Genomic DNA, 23,301 nt, shown 5'->3' on the forward strand with positions numbered 1-23,301 from the left:
CAGCTGGGAGGAAGTGCTCTTATTTTCTATGGACTTTACAGTGTCCCAAAACTTTTTGGAGTTAGTGCTACAGGATGCAAATTTCTGTTTGAAAAAGTTAGCTTTTGCTTTCCTAACTGCTTGTGTATATTGGTTCCTAACTTCCCTGAAAAGTTGCATAGCGCGGGGGCTATTTGATGCTAATGCAGTACGCCACAGGATGTTTTTGTGCTGGTCAAGGGCAGTCAAGTCTGAGGAGAACCAGGGGCTATATCTGTTCTTAGTTCTGTATTTTTTGAATGGGGCATGTTTATTTAAGATTGAGAGGAAATTACTTTTAAAGAACAACCAGGCATCCTCTACTGACGGAATGAGATCTATATCCATCCAGGATACCTGGGCCAGGTCAATTAGGAAGGCCTGCTCGCTGAAGTGTTTTTGGGAGCCTTTGACAGTGATGAGGGGTGGTCGTTTGACCGCGGACCCGTTACGGACGCAGGCAATAAGGCAGTGATCGCTGAGATCCTGGTTAAAGACAGCGGAGGTGTATTTAGAGGGTAAGTTAGTCAGGATGATATCTATGAGGGTACCCATGTTTACAGATTTATGGTTGTACCTGGTAGGTTCGTTGATAATTTGTGTGACATTGAGGGCATCTAGTTTAGATTGTAGGATGGCCGGGGTGTTAAGCATATCCCAATTTAGGTCACCAAGCAGTACGAACTCTGAGGATAGATGGGGGGCAATCAATTCACATATGGTGTCCAGGGCACAGCTGGGGGCTGAGGGGGGTCTGTAGCAAGCGGCAACCAGTGAGGGATTATTTCTGGAAAGGTGGATTTTTTAGAAGTAGAAGCTCAAACTGTTTGGGCACAGACCTGGATAGTATGATAGAGCTCTGTAGGCTATCTCTACAGTAGATTGCAACTCCACCCCCTTTGGCAGTTCTATCTAGACGGAAAATGTTATAGTTGGGGATGGAAATGTCAGAATTTTTGGTGGCCTTCCTAAGCCAGGATTCAGACACTGCTAGAACATCAGGGTTGGCGGAGTGTGCTAACGCAGTGAATAACTCAAACTTAGGAAGGAGGCTTCTGATATTTACGTGCAGAAAACCAAGACTTTTACGGTTACAGAAGTCAACAAATGATAGCTCGTGGGGAGTAGGAGTGATACTGGGGGCTGCAGGGCCTGGGTTAGCCTCTACATCACCAGAGGAACAGAGGAGGACTAGAATAAGGATACGACTAAAGGCTTTAAGAACTGGTCTTCTAGTGCGTTGGGTACATAGAATAAAGGGGGCAGTTCTCCGGGCATTGTAGAAAAGATTCAGGGCATTATGTACAGAAAAGGATATGGAAGGATATGAGTACAGTTCAGGTAACCCTAAGCGTTGGGTAACAATGAAAGAGATAGCGTCACTGGAGGCACCGATTGAGCCGGTCTCGGCGTGTATGGGGGTGGAACAAAGGAACTATTTGAGGCAGTTTGAGAGGGACTAGGGGTTCTACAGTGAAATTGTATAATAAGAACTAACCCAAACAGCAATAGGCAAGGCATAATTGACATGGGAGAGAGGCATAAAGCAGTCACAGGTGTTATTAGAGAGAGCTAAGACAACAACTGGAAATAGCGATAATGTTTGGGCTAAGGCTAAACAGAATAAACAGGACAGGGTACCGTGTAAAGGAACAGTCCAGCAGGCATCAGCTGTGCAGCTGAGTGATCATAAGGTCCAGTGAACAGCAATATGTGAGTCCGAGAGCAGTTCAAATTGGTGCTTCAGCACAGCTAGCAGGGAGCACAGTTGTAGTTTGCGTGTGCTAGCGGGCCGGGGCTGGCAGATGGATCTTCGTGGTCGTCGCAACGGGAAGCCTGTTGAAACCACATCAGACAATTTCGTCGGCAGACCAGTCGTGTTGGATCGGCGGGGCTCAGTGTCAACACTAGGAGGTCCCGTCCGGTTGACAGAGAGGTAGATAGCCGGGAGATGGGCCTGAGGCTAGCTCAAGGCTAACTGGTGCTTGCTATAGGGCAATGGTAATCAGCCAACAACAGATTGCAGCTAGCTAGCTGGTTGCGATGATCCGGCGCTAGGGTCCAGTGATTCCAGCAGAAAGTCCAATAAGCTCTGGGTCGATAGCACGCTGGGTCGATAGCACGCTGTGCAGACTGGCCGACGAATTGTCCAGGCTAGAGCTAGAGCTGGCTGGTGGATAGTGTAGGCCACGGACAGTGGTGAAGACGCTAACGGTGACTAATAACAAGTAGCCATTCAGTTGCAGCTACACTATTTTCAGCTTACGGTTCTTGATGAAAGTTATAAAGAAATAATATAATCCTTTCCACGTTGGGTGAGGCGGGTTGCAGTAAAGTATATTTAGTTAAAGAATGAAAAGTAAAAATTGAGAAATGTATACAAAATAGACCAAAAAACAAGAAACGGGATATTTACACAGGGACAATGAATAAAAGCGACCGCACTGCTACGCCATCTTGGAAACAAGATTATTATTATGGCGTTTATTGTGTGTAGGATGGGTGAGACGTTTTTTTTTTTACATCCATTTTTTATTCAGGATGTAACACAAGAAAATGTAGAAAAAGTCAAGGGGTATGAATACTTTCTGAAGGCACTGTATATAACCATAGAAAGTGAACAAATGTGTGTATGTGGTGAACATATTTTCCAGTCATATGAAGTGTAGTAGAATTGCATGAAATGTGTTTATCAAAGGCCACATTATTCCTGTGCTAACGAAAGAAAAGAAACATATTGAGTTATACGTATTAATAGCCTAAATTATGAGTATCCAATTTACTCATCACATTAGGAATAGTAGGCTTACATTAGTCTGCACATGCGGCGATCGATGCTTTATTAAAATTGTGAAAAATTGCTTCCCCAAAAACGTTTGACTCACACCCAGCCTATGAGAGAGAGACGTGCTAATAGCTAGACTACAAGCTATCTAGCTAGCTAATGTTGGCTAACTTAGTGTTCTTTTTAACACCTGGTTAGCATTACAGCTAACAGCTAAACTAAACTCGAAATCGATCTTACCAGGTGATGAAATGATCGGAGCATACGCTGTACTGTACAGGTCCCGTGTAGCTCAGTTGGTAGAGCGTGGCGCTTGCAACGCCAGGGTTGTGGGTTCTTTTCCCACAGGGGGCCAGTATGAAAAATAAAATGAATGCACTCACTAACTGTAAGTCGCTCTGGATAAGAGCGTATGCTGAATGACTAAAATGTAAATGTAATGTAAAAAAAATTGAATGTTGCCCTCAATGGAAGAAGATGAATTGGAGGTGAAATAAAGGACGAGAGATCTTGGATCGATGACCAGTTGTTTCTCTATTGAAACATCCGCAGTTGGTAGGTAGGTAGGTGAATCTGTACATTCCCTTTCTACTGGTTCTCAGAAAGTGGCCTTTGGAAGCACAAAGAGAACACCAGGGGCCTCATTTATCAATATTACGTGGAAACTACACTAAAAAAACGACTTACAAACAGAATTTAGAATGTTCATATGCATAGAAAAAGTGTCCTACGAGCTTCATACTCACACCGATAGGAGATAACCATTGATAAGTTATTCTCATCTTCAGTGCTCGTGCACGACCTAGGTTATTTGCATTTCGAAACTCCCCTAGTTAACCATATACAGTTTGCAATAAAATGCAAATTAATTACTTAAAAATCATATAATGTGATTTTCTGGATTTTTGTTTTTAGATTCCGTCTCTCACAATTGAAGTGTACCTATTAAAAAAATACAGACCTCTACATGCTTTGTAAGTAGGAAAACCTGCAAAATCGACAGTGTATCAAATACTTTTTCTCCCCACTGTATGGTCTAAAGCCTTTGGGGAATATACAACAATGTACCATGAAATACATCTCGACCCAAACAAAAAATCTATTTAAAAAATCAAGGTTTTATTTGGCTTGCTCAGTTGTGGTTTGACCAGTAAAAAAAGAAGATCGAGAGAGAAGAGCACCGACCATTGCACCCGTGGTGGAGTCCCTACAACCATGGGAGCAGGAATGGGAGCAGTTTTACACAGAGGAGTCGGAGGAAGACGACGACGATGAATGTCTGCTCCCTCACTCGTGGGGGCTCCCGGAGGAGTCCTCACTGGAGGGGGATTGGCGGTGGAGAGAGAAGGACTGGAACAGTCGTGGATCTCAAACGCCGGTTCCCAGTCCGGCACGGTCCGTTCCAGGACAGAAACACGCACCCAAAATGGAGTCAGCAGGTACAGTCGGTCCGTCCGGATCTTTGGAGGAACGTATCCAATGGCAGGCGAGCAGGATCCAGGCTCTCGGCAGCGCAATGGTGCGCGTGGTGAGTACATTGGAGTGATGGGAGAGAGGTGGCATTTCTACGCCTCCTCTAACCACACAACTCACCCGACCTCCAGCGACGGTCCCCTGCAGGGAGCACTTTAGCATCTCGGTGCTCAGTCTGGGGCCGGCAACCAGCCCAACTACACAGGGCTGGAATTTTCCTTTGCGTCGGTGCCCAGGCTGGGCACGGCGTTTAGTCCTGCTCCAGAGATGGGGATGGATACGGGTCCGGAAGTTTGCTCCACTCCAGAGCCAGACCAGTCCGCTCCACCGGTGTCCAGTTCAGCTCCGGTCAGCTGCTCCACTCCGGAGCCAGAGCAGTCCGCTCCACCGGCGCCTAGTCCGGCTCCGGTCAGCTGCTCCAGTCCTGTGCCAGAGCAGTCCGCTCCACCGGTGCCAAGTCCAGCTCCGGTCAGCTGCTCCACTCCGGAGCCAGAGCAGTCCGCTCCACCGGTGCCCAGTCCAGCTCCGGTCAGCGGCTCCACTACGGAGCCAGAGCAGTCCGCTCCACCGGTGCCAAGTCCAGCTCCGGTCAGCGGCTCCACTCCGTAGCTAGAGCAGTCCGCTCCACCGGGATCCAGTTCAGCTCCGGTCAGCGGCTCCACTCCGGAGCCAGGGCAGTCTGCTCCACCGGGTCCAGTTCGGGGTCCAGTCCACCGGAGCCGCCTCCGAGGCTAATGCCCACCCGGACCCTCCCCTGTTATGTTAGGTTGGGGGGAGGGGGGGGGGGGGGTACTGTCACGCCCTGATCTAGAGAACCCTTGTTGGTTGGGTCAGGGTGTGAGTTTCCGTTTGAGATCTATGTGATTATATTCTATGTTGGAGATCTAGTATGTGTATGTCTATGGTTTGGCCGGGTGTGGTTCCCAATCAGAGGCAGCTGTCGCTCGTTGTCTCTGATTGGGGATCATACTTAGGTAGCCTGGTTGCCTACCTTAGTTGAGGGATCTTGTCCTGTCAGGTTTGTGGTGTTATAGCCCTTAGGACCTTCACGGTTACGTTGCTTTTGTTGTTTTTGTCAAGTGTTTATTGGTTCTAATAAACATGTTCGCATACCACGCTGCACCTTGGTCTGACCCGTCTCTCACACCACGCTGCACCTTGGTCTGACCCGTCTCTCATACCACGCTGCACCTTGGTCTGACCCGTCTCTCACACCACGCTGCACCTTGGTCTGACCCGTCTCTCATACCACGCTGCACCTTGGTCTGACCCGTCTCTCATACCACGCTGCACCTTGGTCTGACCCGTCTCTCAACGACCGTGACAGATGGTGTATGGAAATGGTATGTTACAATTTGTTTTTGCTGATGATTGCATCCAACACATTGGCTCATCGAGGGCTGTGAGATGCCGATCAGCAATTCCCGCTGAAAAGTTCCCGTTGCCAAAAACCCAAGGGTGGATGTGCACCTGAACGGCATGGGTTTGCCTTTCTAAAGTAAAAGTCTCAAATCCAAAAATTCTTGTTTTGTTTTTTGGGAAACGATGATGAGCCAATATGTACTTTCTGCAAAGAAAAGTCCCAAATCTTCCAACAGAGCAAGATCAACGTCTCATTCCATTTCCCATTATCTCAGTCTTTTATAGGATTTCAACAATGGTTTCACTCTCACATGTGCCTCTAATTTAACATATTACTGTACTTTATATGGATTATTATCATTACAAAATGCATTGATGTGGTCAGATTATATGCCTGTCAAGATATGTTGCATGAATTCACAATGGAAATACAATGAAATTGAATTTTTTTTAAATTATCACTCTCACAATTTCAGATATTTTCAACATATATTTTTGCTTGACAATCAGTTCCCCTATTCCACCACTTGGCACTGTGTGTATGCATGGCAATGGCTGTGCATACATTTACACACACTCTCAAGCAAACGTTGACATTCATATTGATGAATTACACTTTGTAAGGAAATGATTCCACGCATGGTTTACGCACAGATTTGTGCCTGTGCATGATTGATAAATGAGGCCCCGGGCCTTTTAACGTGCGTGCTTGCATGTTTCTCAGGGGGTTGGGTTTAGAGCAAAAAATACACATTTTTGTGATCTGAAAATGTTGGATCTTTAATATGAGCCAGTGTGCTACAGCAGGAAAATAATCCTGCAGCTACAAGAAATGTGAATTATTATGTAGATTATAATAAATGAACATTTTTCGTAGGGGTTGATACATTTTTCATGAGGGCAAATCAATTCTGAAATGTTTAAGTACAAATTACAAACTTTAGAAGCCTTCATAAACCTTGAATACACTACACGTTTGCATTTCCTGCCGTGCAGGACAATTCTCAGCAACAAAAGAGTGATCAAATTAAGATCCTATATCCGTAATGTTACCACCTCTGAAAAGGTTGCAAAATTCCAGTATCTTTTCCAGAAATCCCAGTTGGAAGAATCCCGGAATCAGAAGGGAATAGGCAGGAAATCTGAAATCTTCCAACCAGGATTTCTGGAAAACCTGGGAATTCTGTTAATGGAAATTTGCCAGACTAAAAAGTCCTAACCCGCTAATCACTAACATAAAATGTATTGTTTAATGTTCCAAGGTTGTGCTTTCGCATGCATCTTTTTGTCAGCTGGGAAATTCATCTCCCTCCACAGACACAAACACACACACACACACGCATTCAAACACACCCTCCCTGCCTGTCTGCCTGCCTGCCTGCACTGCCTGTGTAAATCTCTGTCCGGGGTGTCAAACTCATTCCACAGAGGGCCGAGTGTCTGCATGTTTTTGTTTTTTTCCTTTCAATTAAGAACTAGACAACCAGGTGTGGGGAGTTCCTTACTAATTAGTGACCTTAATTAATCAATCAAGTACAAGGGAGGAGTGAAAACCCGCAGACACTCGGCCCTGGTGGAAGGAGTTTGACACGTGATTTAGTTTAATACACAGTTTAATGTATAGCCTTAGTAGTTTAATACTGTATATGGTTTCCTGGTGTCTTAACTGTTACGTGTGTCCAGTCCCCTGACAGACAATTTAGATTAAATAAAAACATTATTCTCATCATTTGAATACTTGAATGAATGTGACTGTAATGACTTGATTTATCCTTGAACCTGGAGATAATAGCTGTGTGTCACTCACTCAGGTAGCAGTAATGCTTTCCCAAACCAAAATTCAGTTACTATTAAATAACTGGTCTTTGGGGAAATTCTAGTAATTGTGGTGTGCGTGTGCGTGTGTGTGTGTGTGTGTGTGTGTGTGTGTGTGTGCGCGCGTGCGTGTGTGTGTTCACAGGTTGATGGACATGACGGTGTCTGATAATGTGATGGGTTTTGAAAAGTGAATTGTTTCTGCCATGGATGGAGATTGATTTTGTCTTAGGATAAATGGGGGTTGTCTCGTCGACTTCGTCATTTGAAGGTTTGGGAAAGATCGAGATCGAGTGGTCTTCAGATATCATAAGAATAGGAAGAAGAAGAACCCTTTTGGGTTCCATGTAGAACCCCTTCCTCAAAGGGTTCCCGTATCGGGACAGTCACTAAAAACGTTTAGGTTATTCGTAAATCCTTTTTTTTTAAGAGTGTGGCTAGCAATAAAAACTGTACAAAATAATTTAGAGGTAAAACTAAAAATAATTGAAGGAACTTATTCAAGAACGATCAAGTGTAATTTATTACATAAATAAAGCGAACTGGATGGAAAATGGTGTAAAATACACTACATTCATCTTGAATCTTCAACATAAAAAATGCTACCAAAAAAGTATTTACAGAAACTCGTTAAAAATGACGGAGTCATCCATGATTCACCTAATGATATTTTGGAAAAAGGAAACAAAATATTTTAAGCATATGTGTGCTTTCAGTCTCCTCCATCTCCACCTAATTATGTAATGGGCCAAAATACCAGCAACAGTGTGTGAAAACCTTGTGAAGACTTACAGAAAACGTTTGACCTGTGTCATTGCCAACAAAGGGTATATAACAAAGTATTGAGAAACTTTTGTTATTGACCAAATACTTATTTTCCACCATAATTTGCAAATAAATTCATTAAAAATCCTACAATGTGATTTTCTGGAAAAAATGTTCTAATTTTGTCTGTCATAGTTGACGTGTACCTATGATGAAAATTACAGGCCTCTCTCATCTTTTTAAGTGGGAGAACTTGCACAATTGGTGGCTGACTAAATACTTTTTTCCCCACTGTAATTATGTTAACTGTAAGGATTTATTTCCTAATAATAATCATATAAAATTAACAAATGTACAGAAAGTCCTGTGAAGGCCAACTTACAGAGGAGGAACGTCTTGAGGCAATTCAATATTTTCAGTCTGAAAAAAACACCAGGGCTTGATGGTATATCAGACCTTTTTCAATGTACTCAAAGATCCATTATTAGCATGTTTTAACTACTCCTATAAAAATGGTAGACTGTCTGGTACTCAGCAAGAAGGTCAGGTTACATTCATTTTGAAACAGGACCCAGGTGGTAAGTCTAAAGACCCAGTCCATTTAAAAAACTGGAGATCTCTCACACTTCAATATTGTCATGCAAAAATCCAGGCGAAATGCAAAGCACGTAGAATGCAAAAGGTTTTACCAGATATTATTAATCCTGATCAGACAGTTTTTTTTTTTACATGAACGATATATTGGAGGTAATATATGACAATTACTTGAAACAATTGAACATTTTGTAAAGGCTTTTGATAAATAAATTAATAAATAAAGTATGACTAGAATGTATATATAAATGCCTGGAATATTTACATTTTGGTGAATCTCTTATACAATGGATTAAAGTTATGTACAGCAACCCCAGATGTAAAATAGTGAATAACGGTTACTTCTCAGAAAGTATTGAGCTTTTAAGAGGAGTAAATAAACAAGGCTGTCCGTTGTCTCCATGTTTATTTATTATGGCCATTGAAATGTTAGCTTTTAAAATCAGATAAAAACAAAAGTGTCAAAGTATGCCAATGACTACATTTTCTTCTTAAGTCCGCAATCTGGATCCCTGCACGGTCTCTTATATATATATAGATATATAAGATATAGATAAGATCTAGATAACTTTTCTAACCTCTCTGGACTAAAACCCAATTATGACAAGTGCACCATATTAACGTATTGGAACGTTAAAAGACACAATGTTTACACTACCTTGTAGTTTACCACAATGGGCTGATGGTGAAGTAGAGATACTTGGTATTCTTATCTCTAAAGATATAAATGAACTTACCAAAATCAATTTCAATCAGAAGTGAGCAAAATATTGACAAGATTCTGCAACCATGGAGAGGTAAATGCATGTCTATTTTATGGTAAGATCACAGTTACTTATTTACTCATGGCGCTGCGAATGCCAAGAGTCTGCAAAGCTGTCATCAAGGCAAAGGGTGGCTATTTGAAGAATCTCAAATATAAAATATATTTTGATTTGTTTAGCACTTTTTTGGTTACTACATGATTCAATATGTGTTATTTCATAGTTTTGATGTCTTCACTATTATTCTACAATGTAGAAAATTGTAAAAATAAAGAAAAACCTTTGAATGAGTAGGTGTACATTTTCTACATCTTCAACAGTCCTGAGAAAAATGTTGTATGAACGTTTTGTATGATCTGTTATTAATACTTTCACTTTCCTTATTATTGCCACAATGTTATGGTCACTACAGCCAGGAAAAGCTTTGCTCCAAATCAATATCGGGAGCTGGCCTCTCTGGAAGGGAACCGATGGTGTAGGGTGAAGCTGGCCTCTCTGGAAGGGAACCGATGGTGTAGGGTGAAGCTGGCCTCTCTAGAAGGGAACCGATGGTGTAGGATGAAGCTGGCCTCTCTGGAAGGGAACCGATGGTGTAGGGTGAAGCTGGCCACTCTGGAAGGGAACCGATGGTGTAGGGTGAAGCTGGCCTCTCTGGAAGGGAACCGATGGTGTAGGATGAAGCTGGTCACTCTGGAAGGGAACCGATGGTGTAGGGTGAAGCTGGCCTCTCTAGAAGGGAACCGATGGTGTAGGGTGAAGCTGGCCACTCTGGAAGGGAACCGATGGTGTAGGGTGAAGCTGGCCTCTCTAGAAGGGAACCGATGGTGTAGGGTGAAGCTGGCCACTCTGGAAGGGAACCGATGGTGTAGGGTGAAGCTGGCCTCTCTAGAAGGGAACCGATGGTGTAGGGTGAAGCTGGCCACTCTGGAAGGGAACCGATGGTGTAGGGTGAAGCTGGCCACTCTGGAAGGGAACCGATGGTGTAGGGTGAAGCTGGTGCAGCACTAGGGAGTAGGGAAGCACACAGACAGTCTACATTTAGAATAAGAAGATAAGGATACACAGGACACACGAGGCCAGACCAGACTGGTTACCAAACCAGAGGACACACGAGGCCAGACCAGACTGGTTACCAAACCAGAGGACACACAAGGCCAGACCAGACTGGTTACCAAACCAGAGGACACACGAGGCCAGACCAGACTGATTACCAAACCAGAGGAAACACAAGGCCAGACCAGACTGGTTACCAAACCAGAGGACACACGAGGTCAGACCAGACTGGTTACCAAACCAGAGGACACACAAGGCCAGACCAGACTGGTTACCAAACCAGAGGACACACAAGGCCAGACCAGACTGGTTACCAAACCAGAGGACACACGAGGTCAGACCAGACTGGTTACCAAACCAGAGGACACACAAGGCCAGACCAGACTGGTTACCAAACCAGAGGACACACGAGGCCAGACCAGACTGGTTACCAAACCAGAGAGCCTGTTGGTTCTGCTCTCTTCGGGCTGGCACTAGGAAGAAGGGCAGCACTGCAAACACTGGGTCTGCAGTCATGCACTGTATGCTGTGAATGAAAAGCAATAGGTTCTTCAAGTTGCACTAGGAAGCAGGATATCACACCTACATATAGCCCATAGAGGTGATATCTGGCACTAGGATAAGAACACAAAAGGGAACACTTGTTCTGCACAGTCTTGTTCAGTCTTGTTCAGTCTTGTTCAGTCTTGTTCAGTCTTGTTCAGTCTTGTGTGTTCAGTCTTGTTCAGTCTTGTTCAGTCTTGTGTGTTCAGTCTTGTTCAGTCTTGTTCAGTCTTGTGTGTTCAGTCTTGTTCAGTCTTGTGTGTTCAGTCTTGTTCAGTCTTGTGTGTTCAGTCTTGTTCAGTCTTGTGTGTTCAGTCTTGTTCAGTCTTGTGTGTTCAGTCTTGTGTGTTCAGTCTTGTGTGTTCAGTCTTGTGTGTTCAGTCTTGTGTGTTCAGTCTTGTTCAGTCTTGTGTGTTCAGTCTTGTGTGTTCAGTCTTGTGTGTTCAGTCTTGTTCAGTCTTGTGTGCCAGGGAGGGACTGGGACCAGAAATTGCCTCAAGCTTTTCAACACAACGGCCCATATGTTTCCTTAAGGCTGCTAAACCCACACACTTTTAAACTTTTAAGCCAAATAATGATAATTCTTCGCAAACCCCCCCCAGATTTTCCCAAACGGCCAGTCCGTTTCTTCTTTTGGCTATGTTGTGTTCACCATGTCCCTGTATAAGACCACGGTCTGTTGGGTCGTTACCAACCGTCTGTCTGTAGATCCAGAGTTTAACAAGGTCCCAGTTGGTCCAAATTAAATACATTAACTACTAATTACAGTGCAGTTGGGCTCCATTGATTGGCCAAGCCATACTGAAGCCTCAGCCTGCCTATCGCAGAAACGCAATGATTCATAAGCATGCCACACACACACACACACACACACACTAACACACACACACACACACACACAGCAAAAGATAATAGATAATAATTCAGCAATAAGGCCCGAGGGGGTGTGGTATATGGCCAATATACAACGGCTAAGTGCTGTTCTTATGCACGACGCAACGTGGAGTGCCTGGATACAGCCCTTAGCAGTGGTATATTGGCCATATACCACAAACCCCCGAGGTGCCTTATTGCTATTATAAAACTGGTTACCAACGTAATTAGAGCAGTAAAAATAAATGTTTTTGTCATACTCGTGGTATACGGTCTGATATACCACGGCTGTCAGCCAATCAGCATTCAGGGCTCGAACCACCCAGTTTGTAATATACAGTAGAAAATCAGAGCGACAAAGATTCCTGCTCGTCCTCCTAATGTATCTTCCTTCCACAAAACCTCCATATTTAGGGAGCGTCCAAAATGCAACCTATTAACTATAAGGTGCACTTTATGGACTGATCAAAAATACGGCACTATATAGTGAATAGGGTGCATTTGGGATGCACATCGCACATCGATAACGTTCATATTTATCTGGTCCCTGTTACGAGGCCATACAATTTGTATTATCTAAAGTGTAACATTTGTTTCTGCCTCCTGCCCAGTCCATCGATCTGCCGGTAGCAGCTCGTTTAAAAAAAAAAAAAAAACATTGATTTCTTGTAACTGCGTGACAGTGTGTGATTGTTATGGCAATTATGCTTACCCTTATCCAGAAATGGCAACAATTTCCTCTGGCTCCGAGACCACACAGACAGTTAAACCTTCTTTTTTTTTTTTTTTTTAATCAATGACTGTGTCCCCAAATGGCACCCTATTCCCTACATAGTGTACTACTTTTTGACCAGCGCCATAGGGCTCAAGGGTCCATAGGGCTCTGGTCAAAAGTAGTGCACTATAAATGGAACAGGGCGCCATTTGGGATGCATCCAATGTTCCTGTTACCAGTCTCAGTGTGTCCCTAATTGACTTGGAAATACCGGATGTGCTGTCAATAGTCACACTACTGCTGATCCACAGGGGAGCCTTGTTCAAATCAGGACCATTCACTGGCTGAATGAGTCATCACACAGATGTGCTGAAGGTTTAGAGGTTTATGATACTTCAGTCCATGCAGTTCCTATTGTAGCCTTCCCCTCCTTTGTAAGCCCATTGCTGAGTGAAATATAATGTCTGTTTGAACATGAACAAATACTCTAACCGTAAAGCTACAATATAATATTTCTATCCTTGGTTGACTATTGCTGTATGAGAGATTTGCCTTGAAGATTAATAAATAGTTCAGCTACTGAAAGGTTTTTTTTTAAATGGTGGTGTATGTTGTTGACATATTGTTGACATGACAAAACCCTTTGGTACTTGATTTGTATATCATAGACATTACAAAACCCTTTAGTACTTGATTTGTATATCGTAGACATTACAAAACCCTTTAGTACTTGATTTGTATATCGTTGACATGACAAAACCCTTTAGTACTTGATTTGTATATCGTAGACATGACAAAACCCTTCAGAAAGTATTCACGCCCCTTGACTTTTTCCAAATGTTGTTGTCTTACAGCATGAATTTAAAATCGATTAAATTGAGATTTTGTGTCACTGTTCTACACACAATACCCCATAATGTCAAAGTGGAAATTAGTTTGTAGAACATTTTACATTTTAAATAAGTTCAGGAGTAAAACTGTGCTTAACAAATCACAAAATAAGTTGCATGGACTCACTCTGTGTTCAATAATAGTGGTTAGCATGATTTTTGAATGACTACCCCATCTCTGTACCCCACACATACAGTAGAGTTATCTTTAAGGTCCCTCACTCGAGTAGTGAATTTCAAGGACAGATTCAACCACAAAGACCAGGGATGTTTTTCAGTGCCTCGCAAAGAAGGGCACCTATTGGTAGACATTGAATATACCTTTGAGCATGGTGAAGGCTTTGGATAGTGTATCAATACAACCAGTCACTACAAAGATACAGGCGTCCTTCCTAACTCAGTTGCCGGAGAGGAAGGAAACTGCTCAGGGATTTCACCATGAGGCCAATGGTGATTTTAAAACAGGAGTTTAATGGTTGTTATTTGAGAAATTGAGAGTGAAAAGAAGGAAGCTTGTACAGAATAGAAAATTTTCCAAAACATGCATCAGACACTGGGAGACAAATTCACCTTTCAGCAGGTCAATAACTTAAAACACGAGGCCAAATGTACACTAGAGTTGCTTACCAAGATGACATTGAATGTTCCTGAGTGGCCTAGTTACAGTTTTGACTTAAATCGGCTTGAAAATCTATGGCAAGACTTGAAAATGGCTGTCTAGCAATGATCAACAACCAACTTGTGTCACGATCGTCTAAAGGAGCAGACCAATGCGCAGCGTATCCAAGAAACATAATGACTTTATTTAATAAAGCAACCACGGAAAAACAACAAAAGACGATAGTGAAGTCCAACAGACAAAATACTGAACCTGGAACAATAACCCACAAACACACAGTGAAACACAACAGTATAAATATGGCTCCCAATCAGAGATAACGAGCCGACAGCTGACACTCGTTACCTCCGATTGGGAGTCAATGACCAAACATAGAAACACACAACCTAGACTAACCAACATAGAAATACACCCAAGTGAAAATGAACAACCCTGGCTCCATAAATAAAAGTCCATAGAGCCAGAGTGTCACAGTACCCCCCCCTAAAGGTGCGAACTCCGGGCGCACCAGCAACAGTCTAGGGGAGGGTCTGGGTGGGCGTCTGTCTATGGTGGCGGCTCAGGCACTGGTCGTGGTCCCCACCCCACCATAGTCACTACCCGCCTGTGTAACCTCCTCCACATGACCACCCCCCAACTAAACCCCACAGGATTAAGGGGCAGCACTGGACTAAGAGGCATCACCGGACTCAGGGGCAGCACCGGACTAAGGGGCAGCTCCGGGCTAAGGGGCAGCACCGGGCTAAGGGGCAGCACCGGCCTAAGGGGCAGCACCGGACTAAGGGGCAGCACCGGGCTAAGGGGCAGCACCGGGCTAAGGAGCAGCACCGGGCTAAGGGGCAGTACCGGACTAAGGGGCAGCTCCGGACTGAATGGCGGATCCTGGCTGGCTGGCTCTGGCGGATCCTGGCTGGCTGGCGGATCCGGGCTGGACGGCTCTGGCGGATCCTGGCTGGACGGCTCGGGCGGATCCGGGCTGGACGGCTCTGGCGGATCCTGGCTGGACGGCTCTGGCGGATCCTGGCTGGACGGCTCTGGCGGATCCTGGCTGGACGGCTCTGGCGGATCCTGGCTGGACGGCTCTGGCGGATCCTGGCTGGACGGCTCTGGCGGATCCGGGCTGGACGGCTCTGGCGGATCCCGGCTGGACGGCTCTGGCGGATCCCGGCTGGACGGCTCTGGCGGATCCCGGCTGGACGGCTCTGGCGGATCCCGGCTGGACGGCTCTGGCGGATCCCGGCTGGCCGGCTCTGGCGGATCCCCGGCTGGCCGGCTCTGGCGGATCCCGGCTGGACGGCTCTGGCGGATCCCGGCTGGGACGGCTCTGGCGGGTCCCGGCTGGACGGCTCTGGCGGGTCCCGGCTGGACGGCTCTGGCGGGTCCCGGCTGGACGGCTCTGGCGGATCCCGGCTGGACGGCACTGGCGGGTCCCGGCTGGACGGCTCTGGCGGGTCCCGGCTGGACGGCTCTGGCGGATCCCGGCTGGACGGCTCTGGCGGATCCCGGCTGGACGGCTCTGGCGGATCCCGGCTGGACGGCTCTGGCGGATCCCGGCTGGACGGCTCTGGCGGATCCCGGCTGGACGGCTCTGGCGGATCCCGGCTGGACGGCTCTGGCGGATCCCGGCTGGACGGCTCTGGCGGATCCCGGCTGGACGGCTCTGGCGGGTCCCGGCTGGACGGCACTGGCGGGTCCCGGCTGGACGGCTCTGGCGGGTCCCGGCTGGACGGCTCTGGCGGATCCCGGCTGGACGGCTCTGGCTGCTCATGGCTGGCTGACGGATCTGGCTGCTCATGGCTGGCTGACGGATCTGGCTGCTCATGGCTGACTGACGGATCTGGCTGCTCATGGCTGGCTGACGGATCTGGCTGCTCATGGCTGGCTGACGGATCTGGCTGCTCATGGCTGGCTGACGGGTCTGGCTGCTCGCGGCTGGCTGACGGGTCTGGCTGCTCATGGCTGGCTGACGGATCTGGCTGCTCATGGTTGGCTGACGGATCTGGCTGCTCATGGTTGGCTGACGGATCTGGCTGCTCATGGCTGGCTGACGGATCTGGCTGCTCATGGCTGGCTGACGGATCTGGCTGCTCATGGCTGGCTGACGGATCTGGCTGCTCATGGCTGGCTGACGGTGCTGGCTGGGCGGCTGGCGGTGGAGGCGGACCCCAGCCTCGGAGAGTGGTCATCACCTCCAGCAGGGCGGCTCCCATCCGCATGAGCCGCTCCTGCCCGTCACGAACCCGAGCCTCCAGTCCAGCATAGGCTGCGTCGGCTCCTGCTGATTCCATAGCAGGTGTATGATTCTGTCTGGCAGAAGGCTCTAGCGGCTCCGGTCTGGCGGACGGCTCTGAAGGAACAGGCCGGGCTGGGCTGGTGACGCACCCCGTAGGATACGTGCTTGGAGCAGGAACAGGCCGGTCCGTGCACGGGAACACACACCACTGGCCTCAACCGAGGATCAGGAACGGGCCGGACCGGACTGGCAACACACATCAGTCCTTCACGCCGTGCCACACACCTTCCCTCCTTCTACTCGCCACTGGCTCCCGTACTCCGTTAGCCTTCTCTCCTTTTCTCCCTGTGGCAGCCTCCTGCTGCCCAGTCGCCCAAGCCATGTGCCCCCCCCCAAAAATTTCTTGGGGTTGCCTCTCGTCCACAGGCCTCCAGCCTCGCCTTCTTGCTGCCTCCTCATACCACCTCCTCTCGGCTTTGGCTGCCTCCAGCTCTTCACGAGGGCGGTGATATTCCTCTGGTTGTGCCCAAGGACCCTTTCCAGCCCGAATCTCCTCCCATGTCCAAAAATCCTTAGGAGGCGTCCATAACTCCTGTGTAGGTAGGTCCTGTTGCCGCTTGTTACGCTGCTTGGTCCTTTTATGGTGGGTTATTCTGTCACGATCGTCTAAAGGAGCAGACCAATGCGCAGCGTATCCAAGAAACATAATGACTTTATTTAATAAAGCAACCACGGAAAAACAACAAAAGACGATAGTGAAGTCCAACAGACAAAATACTGAACCTGGAACAATAACCCACAAACACACAGTGAAACACAACAGTATAAATATGGCTCCCAATCAGAGATAACGAGCCGACAGCTGACACTCGTTACCTCCGATTGGGAGTCAATGACCAAACATAGAAACACACAACCTAGACTAACCAACATAGAAATACACCCAAGTGAAAATGAACAACCCTGGCTCCATAAATAAAAGTCCATAGAGCCAGAGTGTCACAACTTGACAGAACTTGAAGATTTATTTTAATAATTATTAGCTAATATTGTACAATCCAGGTGTGTAAAGCTCTTAGAGACTTGCACAAAAAGACTCACAGCTGTAATCACTGCCAAAGGTCATTCTAACATGTATTTTCTGAGGGGGGGGGGATACTTATCGAATCAAGATACACTATTTATACAAAAGTATGTGGGCTCCCCTTCAAATCAGTGGATTTGGCTATCTCAGCCACACCTGTTGCTGACAGGTGTATAAAATTGAGCACACAGCCATGCAATCTCCATAGACAAACATTATAATGGCCTTACTGAAGAGCTCAGTGACTTTCAACGTGGCACCGTCACAGGATTCCACCTTTACAATAAATCAGTTCGTCAAATGTCTGCCCTGCTAAAGCTGCCCCGGTCAACTGTAAGTGCTGAAAAAAGAAATTAAAAAGTAAGTTGCTAAGGGAATCCCCAGAGACTCTGAGGGCACACAGCTCTCCACAAAACCAACATGATGAACCTAATGCTGGGCACACAGCTCTCCACAAGACCAACATGATCGTCCTAATGCTGGGCACACATCCCTCCACAACACCAACATGATGATCCTAATGCTGGGCACACAGCTCTCCACAATACCAACATGATGTACCTAATGCTGGGCACACAGCTCTCCACAAGACCAACATGATCGTCCTAATGCTGGGCACACATCCCTCCACAATACCAACATGATGAACCTAATGCTGGGCACACATCCCTCCACAATACCAACATGATGAACCTAATGCTGGGCACACATCCCTCCACAATACCAACATGATGAACCTAATGCTGGGCACACATCCCTCCACAATACCAACATGATGAACCTTTCTGACTTGAAATGTCAGAAAACAAAACAATGACGCGGCTGTACACTGACTCCACCGCCGGCTGTACACTGACTCCACCGCCGGCTGTACACTGACTCCACCCCCCAAACGTAACATTCATATTTATAATAACGGCTCTGCGATGGTTCAAGGTTCGGAGGCCAGTCTGGATCAATTTGTTCCACTACTTCGACCAAATAAAACCTCTTGTTGCTGAACTTAAAACCTCTCCACTGTCACTACCTACAACAGCCTCCACTCCCTCTGTGCCCCAGTATGTTAGTCCCCAGTGTCCCTCTCCCTCCCTCGCCTGCAGCGGACACAGCCCTGAGCATGCCTCGCTCACACGTGACACCTGCAGTACCGCAGCGTCTTATATAGAGGAGGAGATCAGCTTGGTGCGTCGTCAGCATAGGGAGGAGATCCGGGAGCTGCAGTGTGAATGAAAACATGTTGAGGAGGACAACCAGGCTCTCGGGATGGAAGTGTGCAGACTTAGGGAGGAACTGTCCATCACAGTCAACCCCAGCCACATGCAGGACACTCTACAGAGAGTCCCACAAAAACCCAGGACCAAGCCAACAGCTGAATCAGAACCTACCAACCCAACCAACCAACCAACCCAACCCAACAAACCAACCCAACCCAACAAACAAACCCAAACAACCCAACCAACCCAACCCAACCCAACCAACCCAACCCAACCAACCCAACCCAACAAACCCAACCCAACCAACCCAACCCAACCCAACCAACCCAACCAACCCAACAAACCCAACCCAACAAACCCAACAAACCAACTCAACCCAACAAACCAACCCAACCAACCCAACCAACCCAACAAACCCAACAAACCAACCCAACAAACCAACCCAACCAACCCAACCAACCAACCCAACAAACCCAACAAACCAACCCAAACAACCAACCCAACCAACCCAACCAACCAACCCAACCAACCCAAACAACCAACCCAACCAACCCAACCAACCAACCCAACCCAACCCAACAAACCCAACCCAACCCAACAAACCCAACAAACCAACCCAACCCAACAAACCAACACAACCAAACCAACCCAACCAACCCAACCAACCCAACCAACCAACCCAACCCAACAAACCAACCCAACCAACCAACCCAACCAACCCAACCAACCCAACAAACCAACCCAACAAACCAACCCAACCAACCCAACCCAACCAACCCAACCCAACCAACCAACCCTACCAACCCAACCAACCCAACCCAACAAACCAACCCAACCAACCCAACCAACCCAACCCAACCAACCCAACCCAACAAACCAATGCACCAACCCAGCTGACCCCCTCCATCCCCATCTCACGGATTGTAATTACTCCCATCACTCCTGCCATCCTCCACAGACCTGACCAGACACCAGACATTATAATAACAATGGACTCCAATGGAAAGATTCTAATAGAGAATAAACTTCTCCCAAATAAAAAGGTGTAAAAGTTATGGTTCCCCACAACAGAGAGAGCAATGGAGCTCTTGACTGTGGCCCAGCCTGGCTCCCCCAGCCATATCATCATTCACACAGGGACCAATGACCCATCCTGGCTCCCTCAGCCATATCATCATTTACACAGGGACCAATGACCCAACTTGGCTCCCCCAGCCATATCATAATTCACACAGGGACCAATGACTCAGCTTGGCTCCCCCAGCCATATCATCATTCACACGGGGACCAATGACCTGCATGTCCAACAGGAGAGGGTGGCCACATCACTAAGGGGAGTGCTAGAGAGGGGGCCTCCACCATCTTCCCCCTTGAGAAGATAGTAATATCTACCTTGCTCCAGAGGAGAGACTTCCACCCTGCCACCATCCAGAGGGTAAATGTCAGTCTCTCTCAGGACTGTGTGCTAATGGCCCAACGTACACCTGGCCCACCCTCAGCCTGGACTGGTCTTTACAATACACCTGTACAGAGACAGTCCCCACCTTCACCAGGACGTTAAAGGATGTTGCTCCGGGTGGCCAGTCCACCTCACCCCACAGGAGCTTCAGAACAGCCACCAGCTCCCTGAGACTAATCAGATGCTCCTTTAGACCTGTATCTGGAGAACAGCCAGCAACAATGCCCTCCAGACTACCCTCTTCAATTCCCACTAAAACCTCCCTCCCATGATACCAGACCAGGCCCACCTCAGCACAGCTCAACCAGACCCGGCCCGCCTCAGCACAGCTCTACCAGACCCGGCTCATCAAAGCAAACGTCAACCAGACCCGGCCCATCACAGCACAGATCTACCAGACCCGGCCCATCACAGCACAGCTCTACCAGACCCGGCCCATCACATCACAGATCTACCAGACCCGGCCCATCACAGCACAGATCTACCAGACCCGGCCCATCACAGCACAGCTCTACTAGACCCGGCCCATCACAGCACAGATCTACCAGACCCGGCCCATCACAGCACAGCTCTACTAGACCCGGCCCATCACAGCACAGATCTACCAGACCCAGCCCATCACAGCACAGCTCTACCAGACCCGGCCCATCACAGCACAGATCTACCAGACCAGGTCCACCTCAACTCAGCCCAGCTCTACACAGCACAGACCACTACCCTAGGGTCTGGCAAAACACTGTCGAGGGTAGTGCACCACATGATGCAGTCAGTCCTCACCATGTATCATTGCACTCACTAACTGTAAGTCACTCTGGATAAGAGCGTCTGCTAAATGACTAAAATGTAAAATGTAAAATGTAAATTCACATCATCAGCCTACATATGCTGAGAGTTTGGAGCTTCGCCAGCCACACTGCCCTTCACACCACCCTCCTCAATTCCCCCCACAACCACCCTCCCAGGCTAGTTTTGGTTACCCTCCCTACTCCCATCCCCAGGACAGGCCTGGGACACTCCTGCCCCCCATGGCAGCCCCAACGCTACTGTAGTGGCAAAGCTGCTTCCCCTACTCTTGGACTTGAACTGCTGTTTAAAGTCAGCTTCTGTTTTGGGTTTTAAAAACCTTTTGTTGTACAGGGGATCTTGAATATCTCCATACAACGGATCCTGCAGTATTTTGGCCTGTTTTTCCATGAACGTTACCAGGTCACTGAACTGGGCCCTCAGGTGACTTCTCTCTAAAATATCACATGCCATAGACCTCCATTTTTCCCTTAGTTTGTAGGGAAGTTTTGACATGATCAGCTTTATGTTGGAGGGAAGATTAAGCTCTTCCATGTTCTGTAGGTCTTGCATAGCGTTACAGCAACCTCTTAGATAGAGTGCATAACCACCCAGTCCCTTTCCATCATCGGGTTTGATGTTTGTCCAGTTCCAAGCCTTTTCCATGTAAGCAGTGGTGACTTTGATTTCATTGCCAAAGTGTTCCTTTAACAACCTCTTAGCTACTGCATAGCCTCTTCTGGCTTCCATATGCAGACAACTACGGACCAGATCCTTGGGCTGACCAGAGGTGTATTGTTCCAGGTAATAGAGCCTATCCTGGTGACTGCTTGTCTTATCTTCTATACCATGCTCAAATGCACGCATGAATGGCCTAAAGTTTAGAGGATCACCGTCAAACATAGGTATCTCCCTAACAGGGAGTGTGGCTTGTTTGTGCTGTAGTACAAGGAGGTCAGCAATTTCATTCTGCCTTTGCATGACAGTAGAGAGGTTATCATGGCTGGTATTATGGCTGATACCCGCAGTGTTGATTCTGTGTCGATTGCTAGACCTTGCTGTTGGCTGCTGAAGAGTGTGGTTTACGACTGTTTTCGGAATAGGGTTTGATGGCTTTGTGGTCGGTTGTTGTAAAACTCTTTGTAGTGGGGTCTTTGGAACTGCACCTAATGCAGCAAACTCAACAGGTGATGGTTCAGGTTCCACATAGACCTCTGGTTCCTGTTTCTCAAAATAAGAGTTCATTCCATCTTCTTGGCTTAGTAAATGGGCTGCCACAGAATGGGATTGAGAAGTTGACTCGGTACTCTCCAGGACCTTCAGTTTGGCATTATATGCTGCTATGTCCGTTTCCAGTGCCATTTTTTCCATCCTAACATTCAGTTGAGCTTTCTCCAGTTCCAATGCATGCTTGTCTTGTAATGATGCTTGGCGAGCTAGTAGAGCTGCTCGTTCTGCCTCGGCTTTAAGGCGTTCAGAGGACACTGAGGAAGCAGTCTTAGAATACTTAGTTTTACTTGATATTTTTGACACATTGGAAATGCTGTCATGTGGTTCAATGAGCGTTTGTGGCTCAACTTCAGCCTTTTTCCATATTTCCACCTCTTTCAGGAAATGTTCATAAGTTCTCATTCTTGGTTGATAATAGTTAATGCTCTCCTGTTCCTGTTCCTCCTCTGTGACCAGCTCTAGCACAGATTCATGAGCCTTCTTAAAGTCATTGAGCACAGCATCAAATGCTTCAAGACTCTCATTCACAGTTGCAATGTTTCCTCCATCAACAAGAAGGACTTTTATTTCATTCATTTTGCGTGTACACACTCCAAGTTTGCCTCTCCGGGCTGCATAGAGTGAATTTAGATGCTCCTCTGCCCTCTCCAGTGGAGTCTTATTTGGGATTTCCTCCTCCATCATTCACTTTTAGTTCACTCAATTTACAATGACACGGTTGTTGGTTTGATTGTTAAACGTAATGCCCCTTTAGACCTCCTTTAATCTTTAAAAACACAGTCATCCATTTCAGCATATTGACCCATTTTGAATTGCACATGTGCAAGTTTGGCATTTTAGATGCGTTTTAAACATTTCATCCCGTTGAGGTTTTGTCCCTTTAATGAAGTTTTAACACGCAGTATCTTTAGATCCTTAAATTGCATTCGTTGCGTTGATGGATTGCATTTCCACGTTAGGCCAAATATTAGATATATGATTAGGCTACATTGTGCATAGGATCTGTGTTTCCCAAACTTAAACTTCTTA

Source organism: Coregonus clupeaformis, chromosome 24 (assembly GCF_020615455.1).
Source record: "Coregonus clupeaformis isolate EN_2021a chromosome 24, ASM2061545v1, whole genome shotgun sequence".
NCBI lineage: Eukaryota > Metazoa > Chordata > Actinopteri > Salmoniformes > Salmonidae > Coregonus > Coregonus clupeaformis.